Here is an 8431-nt window from a genome sequence, read left to right as displayed (position 1 = left end):
AGCTGGTTTCAAATGATCATCACGTCCATGTGACATGTAAATCATGTTAGGATCAAAGGAAAAGCATGCTGAATTACCGTGTTTACATTTCGAGCATCTCACGTGAAAAAACATTTGAATTTACTATGTCAGTTTCTTTCAGTGTAGTTCTTGGACGGACTTTCGTCGTCGTTACTTGGCGTTTTAAAATGCTTCTCCAAGACTTGTAAAATGATTATTTTTGAATTCCGTTGCCCAGCAAAGAGTTATGACGTGGGGAGGTTCTTTACGACGACCAGGCTGAAGCTGGGAAATAATTATTCGAAAATTTCACCATCACTTTTATTCTTCCCAACGCTCTCGCTCTCAGATGAGGCAAGAACCCATCAAACTCAGGGGTTCTAACCAGTCCGGAATGCTTTGGCTTGGGAAACCCACCACATCGGTGAGAACGGAGCCCACCGAGAGAAATAGAGTGTACATTTCTAAAGCTAATTTAACTTTTTATTGCCTTTACTTTTATGGCTCTTTTTTTTTTGTTCCTTTCTCGGAAAGCCAACCGCGAAGGAAGGTGAACGTGAACACTGGGTGAGGGTGGCTAGGGTGGTTCTTGTTAATTAGATAGTATATGAATAGTACTGAATAAAATCATAAATTGACAAGAATTATGAAAAATTACAGAAATTACTATTTTTCAAAATTGCTAACAATCAAATCAATAAATTGATCAAAAAATATCACCAAAAAAATTTAAAGTATCACTTTTCCAAATTTATTATATTGTATTTACACATACATTTTAAATATTTTTCGTCATTCAAGGAGAAAATTTATATTATGAATCAAATTAAAAGCAATCTAGGAGTTGAAATTTGTTACATTTTTTCAAAGTGATAATAATAGGAAATATGACAACTGTAATCGCATTTCTTTTACCAAGCTATCGGTTATTTTACATTTCATAACAGTTTACCAACTAAAAGTAATAAACTTTTCAAATAAAATAAAGTTTGTTGATTAGAATGACTCAAAATGTATCGATATTGTCAAAGCTTTAAAGACTTTTGTTATTGAAAATTTGGTTTAGATTGCCGTTTTTTAATGTTGAAAAACTTGTTTTATAAATTGAAATTTGTAGGATCAACCTCGATTTTCCGAGGACCTAGGATAACATTTATTTCGGATAATCGATTCTTCAAATAATCTAGTCTTTGGACAATCGAATCACAAACAATATATTTCACTGTTTTATTTTTGATTTTCGAGCCCCTAAAACTACTATAAAATATTTTAGAATTTTCAGATCTAAGATGGTGGCTAAAATGGTGATGAATATTTTTATCGAAAATGAATTTTGTAATTTAATTGGCCATCAACCATTTATATTTGACTAAAATAAAGTCGCAGATCTCGAATTTGATTTTAAATGAAAATGAATAAGAAAGATGTATTTTTTTGTGATATCTAAATGATAAAATTCAAAAATTTCACTGCTTTTTTACACAGAACCACCTTAGTGCATGCTTCCTACCTGTGCGCCACAGCGAGAAGGCCCAAGTTCCAGAACAAAACAAAAACAAAAAGCCCCAAGAAGAAAAGTATAGTTTCGATTGCGCTGTAGCAAGCAAGACTCGCTCCAGAACAAAAATGTTTCCAGCGGGCAATAAACGAGAAATCATCGTGTACCAGACTCACACAATGGTTTCCTTCGCTGCCGAGTGTTTGAGTGGTTGTAAAATTTTCACTTTTCGTGCTTCATAGTTTGTCTGGCTTTGTCCTGGAACTGGTTCTCACCAGGGCTATAAAATTGACTTCCGAAGCCGAAAAATTCAGGTAACGCCAGCGATTTAAAATCTTTGAAGTGGGCCGCACAGAATTTGACAGTCTGGCAACACTGCTGTCACTTTGTGGCGCGGGAAACGCGAAAGTGTTGGCAGATTCTAACCTCCCCTGAAACATGCGCACACACACTCGACACAACACGTATTTTGCACACCAAAACAGTTTTCGATTTCGCTTTTTTAGAGAAACTGTAGTTGCTAGAGTAGCTGACGCTAGGATTAAGCAACCATAAACAGATTAATACCAACATCTGATTGTCAATTACATATACATACTGTACTGTAAAGTGATGTTAAACGGCCGAAATGTAGCGTAAAGTGAGTAGATTTTGCTAACCCAAAGAATTGATCCTTATGAACCCTGTTAGAGTCAGTGTTAGTCGTGCTGAAAAAGATACCCAAATTAAGCTAACTTGCACTTTTGTATCGATAAAAATGACGTTTCTGTTAAGCCCCAATCAACAAAATAAAACAAAAATGAAATCAATCAAACAATGAACTTTCGACTGAGCTGGCAACACTGGATGCGCGGCAGCTGCCGCGAAAGTGTTGGGGAAAATCTACCAAAAATAAATAACGTTGTTTGTTCATTCGCAACAAAAGTACTGACACTGTTACATTTGGAAAACATTACAACAAATACATATCCTGCAGTTACACAGACACACACACGGGAAACATTCCAAAGTAAACACACGGACGAACTCACAGACACGAAAACAAAAACACACTTGTTAAAAAGTTTTACATTCTTGTTGTTACTAGTGGATTGGTAGTGAGCAAACCATTGATAATATTGCCGGCAATGAAGGGAGAGGAAAAAAACACAGAAATACAACCAAAAAAATCGAGCTGATTGTTACTTACTAATATAATAATAAACAAAAGAACATAAAAACATCAAAAAACCAAAACATTGCAAACCGTTTAGGGAAAGCTGCCTGCCAAAGAACAGGTCCAAAACGAAACTCTGTCAGCCTCTTCTATTCTTAACTAATAAAATATTACATCATGAATATTAAACAGAAACAAAACATCAAAACTAGCAACACTGGCACACGTGTGTGCGTTAGCACGCGCGCGCGAAACGTCAAACATGCGCGCGGAATAGCTGGAAACTGTGATGAGTGATGGGACACGACGGTGCACGGAAGGGATGAGGGATCTTGATTTGTGGGGAATGCTTTATTTTTGTATGGAAAATTATTTGAGGTTATTGCTTTTTGACCCGTGTGGAATTTATGGAAAGACGGAACAAGTGGAAAATGGAATGCAATGGATAAAAAAACATTTATTATAACATTTTTTGCGTGGATTTCCGATGACAAAACCAAATTAAAAGTCGCGTGTAAATCCCACCAATCTGTCTATCAAAATTCACCAAAATCTGCATAATTCTGCACAGCAATTCTACCGCACGGCGCCATGTTTGCTCTCCCGAGAACGTGTCGCAGCTGTTGCATATCCTGCAGGCGCACGCAGCGATTTTAATCAAATTCGTTCCGCTCGCATTCATTTACAGAGAGCACTCCCGCCAAGCTTTGTTATCATTCCCGCGAGAAATAAACGGCGAAACACTCGGTCGGGAAAATTCATGACGCGGAAAAAAGTCATCACATGGAAATCAATATTTGCGCAAACATCCCCGAAACAGCAAAACGCCTACCCGGTGAACAACCCCGCGTATGAAATTTTAATTATGATCATAAATTTTAATCAAATTTTCATCCACGCTGATAAACAGACGCAAACATAACCTCCCCACCTGGCGGTCCGAAAATGAAACAACAACATCGGATTTCATCCGGTGGTGCAGTTTGCGCCCCTGCGAGTTAGGCTGCACGCATTACGAGACTTTGACGCTTAAACGCTGATGCTGATTTGACAGCGAAAATTCCCCCGCTCTTTGTTTCGGTGTGACACTTGTCGGCCTGATGTCTTTCCCGGAGACACAAATGGGGCAACATTTTGTCACTGAGTGCGCGCTCGCCTCCAGGGTAGGCAACCAGCTAAACGGCGGTGTCTGCTTGACAGCCTGCCGTCCGGCGCGAGAAAAAAGTGTCACTTTGGGAGGAGAGAGACAACCAAGGAAAAACGGGAGATTTCTTCGTCGTTTTCTTGTCAACTTTGCCGAGGGTTGTAAACTTATGGAGTGGGATCACGGGCGGCCATCTTTGTTGAGTTCAGGAGAATCGCAGTAGCCTGGAAAGAAATTTTAAAATAAATCTTGGTCTCCCCTAGTGTGATTGGACCGCTCCTTGTCACGAAAATCAAAACAAAAACAAACTTACAACAGACCCTGCCAGGAAAACCAAAACAATGTCAGGTTGGAGTGAGTGAGCTTACTTGATGTGAACTATCACTAGGGCAAGTGTGACTGTTTGTTTACATTAAAGGTTTCGCCCTTTTGAAAAGTTGAAAAGTACGGAAATTACCGCGGTCACGTCACTTTCGATTGGGTCCGCCAGGCCTGCCGTGATCGGAATCGAAATGGCAGTAACAGAGTTTTGCGTGCGTTTTTTCGCGTTTTTTCGCGATTCTTTTTTTCAGGCGGGAAAACTGACACGTGAGTAAACATAAAAGAGGAATTAATGAGATACATGGACTTTTATCGAATGTTTTATTGACCTGCAGGGTATATTGATGGTCTGGATCAGCGATGAAAAACATCGCGAGAAAATGATTCGCGATGTGATCGCGAGTGAGTGAATCGCGCATCGTTCGCGAATGAAGCTTGTGAGGGAGCGGTTTTTCCAGCGCTGACCTCGATTGTAAACTGATAGCTTTTATTAATTAGCTCATTGTTTATTGTTTTATAATTAAATCCTGCTGTTGAAGGATTGAAAGCGTGCAGAATTTTGTATTTTTTTGCAGTGATGCCAGAATAATCTACTGGCACTTACGATCGCAACAAAAAGTTTTCATTCGATTACTACAAATCTGTATTAGTGGGAAATAATCGAATCTCTTCTTTCTGAAAGCAAATTTTACCCCTACCAATTTCCACGACTATAAATACAATCCCATTAATCGGTTCTTTATTGGATTAAGGCGATGATACTCGCTCGCCGCGTTATCGTTTTCCTCCAGAACGCCCTCGATTTCATGTACGATTTTGCTTCCATGGTAACGTGAGTTCATTGCCAGTGACGTTTCAAAATGGTCAGGGTTGCTGAATTCGTGCTAAATACCAAACAATCTGTTGCAAATGTTGTCAAGATCTCGCGCAATTTCAAGATTCGAAGCCTTGGTGCATTTCATCACTTATTTTGTGGTGAAATTTTTTCAGCCGAACCTTCTCAATACTCCATCGAACCAATACACCACACTGCGGTTGGTGAAAAGGGGGAAGAAACACGCAACAGACGATTCCAATAAAAATAAATATTAATCCATATATGATTCCAGAAATATTTCCTCTCGCGTCGTCATTCCATAAAATTCTCCCTCCCATTTTCTACGAACGTGTATTTTTCTCCCCGTTCTTTCGGGACTTTTTCCACATAAATTTTCCATTTAGCCGCGGGATTTTCCCCTCACCAAACAAAAGGGGGAAAACTGCGTTAGTGTATCATTAATAGTTTTGTTATAACAACAACCTCCTCAGCACAGACAAGCAGACGAAATCTGTGAGAGTTATGCAAGTGTGCAACTGCCACACGTACGTCAAAGCAAGCTGTGGTGAGTTGCGGAATTCACCTCACTTCGAAGTAAGCCTGACAGCGCTGGATGTCTGTGGCCACGGAAGTAAACACCGTGCCGATAAGATATTGTCAACAAAGTAGGCCAGGAAAAGCACTTCGTGTTCGCACACACACACACGTGTGCGTGTGCAAACAATAATCAGTTTAAGGCGTCTTTTTTCCGTGGGTAGTTTTGAAGTAGCGTGTGTGGGGCACGTGCGCGATCGGAATTATAACATTCGTAAAAATTTATTAACCAGCATCTCTGAAAGACATACTTGTTGAGCATATTATATTTACCAAATAATAAATAAACAAAAACAATACGGAAGTGTACAAGATTGCACATTCTGGGGGAACAATTTTTGCTAAAAAGAAAATGAGAAAAAAAAAAACAAAAAATAAATGTGAGATTTAATGAAATCTCAAAAGTTTAGACTGTAAGAGTATTTTTAAACTATTGGCTTGATTAAACTTTAAAGCATCTCACAATCTTACACGTAATAATAACCATTCTTAAACTACACTTATCGAACAGTGCAAGTAATCGAAGCGACGAAAAAGCGAAAACATAATGTGTGAGTGTTTGTTTCGACGAAAATAGTCTTTCTCCAAACTTTATGGACAAAACCGGAATAAACCATTGTTACTAACGCTATAACGAATGAACGTAGTAGAGAAAACGCGTTGCAACAAGCTCGAGTGTTTGTGTTACGGCATTTCACCAATATACTTGTAAATGAACTGCTAAGCGAACTTTTTAAAACAATGATAGTTTTCAAAACAAAACAAAAAAAAACCTAGCTCCAGTATTTGATTTTCTAGGTTGTTAGTAAGCGAATCCTATTCCAATGAAACGATGTGTTACACTCTATAAATAATGCGGTTAAATAAAACGTAATCGTTACAGTTGTGATTGTCAAACTCCCCCCCAACCCCAAATTTTGCACCAAATTTGGCGATTGGTCTTTTGCAGAGATACGGACTGAGTTGTACATAAAGAAAGTTTAACCAATCATCGGACAAGCGAACGTAAATTCTCGCGTGAAATCGCACACAACTTTATGTAAGTATTGCTAGTGTGAGACGAGCTGTCACAAGTGCGCTCGCGCTGTGGTGAGTTGAGATACTCACCACTCGTTTGAACGCGAGCTTTACGGTCGCGTTGTCTGTGTTCTATTGTATAAGTTCATCCCTCAATGATATTCGGGTTTGTTGGAGTTTATTTTGTGAGAGAATATTATTTCAATTTTGAAATCTTTTTTCCAAAATGTATGAGCTACCGAAAATAAATAAAAAGGTCTAAACAAAATCAATGAGTACAGTGAATGTTTACGAACGAATCGAGAAAAAGGGTTAAACAATGAGGAGTGCAAGTGAAAAGTAAATTGTCAATTATTACACACGAACTCACACACACACAGACATACACGAGGGAAAAATAAACATCAATATACCAAAAAAAACCAAACGGATTGTAGTTAAACGTTGTCGTAAATGAAAATATTAAAAACCATGAAAGCTAAAATACTACTCGCTAAACTAATCCAACATTTAATAAACTGACTAGTGTAAGAGCATGGAAAAGCACACGAAATAAAAGAAGAGTCTACATTTATATATATTTGTACATCGCAGTGTTGAGCAAATTTAGCGTGTAATCACCCCCAAAAAGCGGTAGAATTTGTGTAGTCGTTTATACTTGTCCAGTTTCGAGCAATTTTAGTTGATTTTTGTTACATCATAAAAAAAGGAATTCCATCGATTAACGACGTTATCGATCGACGACTAGTCATATCTTCTTGAAAAGAGCGCATGAAATTAGAGGAAATCCAGAGAAAATAAAACATGGGATGAAGCAATGATAAAAAAAAATGAAAGAGAAAGAAAAATGTTGAACATTTTATATTTTTTGAGGTGAGAGCAGAAAAAAATTTCTTAAAACATTGTTAAATGAGAAAAATGACTCGACAAGGAAATTCGTAACAATCAACTAGAATTACCTTTAAAAAAATACAAACCTATTTGTAATAGTAGCACAAGTCGAACCATCTACTTCATTTCCAGTTTAGCGAAAAACTTGTGTAGAAGAAAATATTCAATGGAAATGCCAACACACTTTTCTAGCCTGCACAACATAACAAGTCGTCGCGAACTTACTTAAGGGTAGTTGAATTTCTTACAGGCCACCCACAAGAGTTGGGTGGTCGAATACCAGTGTTAAGGGTACGCACCGTACCCACCGTAAAATGCAGTAAATAGCAGCTTATTCCTATGATAAAACACACACACACACATTACACATTACCCCTAAGTATAGTTGTTTTGTTAAGACTTAAGAACAGTTCCATTTGAGGGGGTCAGAAACGAGTCAGATGACGACATACGTAAAAGTAAGGAAAGTTGGAAGGAACAACGAGAAACTTCCAGCAATTTGAGACAGAGATAGTAAGAGATTAAGTTTAGTCGCCGCTTATTTGAGTTTAGAGACTTTAATTGCACAAAGTTGTAAAAAAAAGATTTTTCGTTTGCACTTGTCTTATGCCTTTGAAAATGAAAAGACTTAACCTTTATGGAAGAATAAACAGCAGAGAGAGTAAAAAGCAAATTATTTTGACCTTTAAAGTTCATATTTTTTACTCACTGTAAAAATCAAAACATTTGATTTGGCACTACTTTGACAGAGATAACGGACCAACCAAAAATCGGGAAAGTGACTGAATCGAATCAAATTTACGAAGTTGAAAAAAATCAGCAAAAGACAACAAACGAGGTGTGCGTGAAGAAAGTGAGGAAAACAAATCTACTGGATCAGAACATAAAAAAATGGCAAACAAACTGAAACAATAAACTCAAACCACTGTTACTAAACTTTTTACACACAATCATAGGCGTTTTACCGTTTTTTCGTAGTGAGGGAAAGAAAAA

General features: G+C 37.8%; 1 protein-coding gene across 1 annotated transcript in view; it reads left to right on the top strand.

The window, feature by feature from the left end:
* Positions 1-8431, top strand: part of LOC120418313 (protein disks lost) — a 430904-nt gene that overhangs the window by 213485 nt on the left and 208988 nt on the right. The window lies entirely within an intron of this gene.

The sequence above is a fragment of the Culex pipiens genome, chromosome 2 (assembly GCF_016801865.2).
Source record: "Culex pipiens pallens isolate TS chromosome 2, TS_CPP_V2, whole genome shotgun sequence".
Taxonomy (NCBI): Eukaryota; Metazoa; Arthropoda; class Insecta; order Diptera; family Culicidae; genus Culex; species Culex pipiens.
This window is presented reverse-complemented; position numbering and strand designations above follow the sequence as displayed.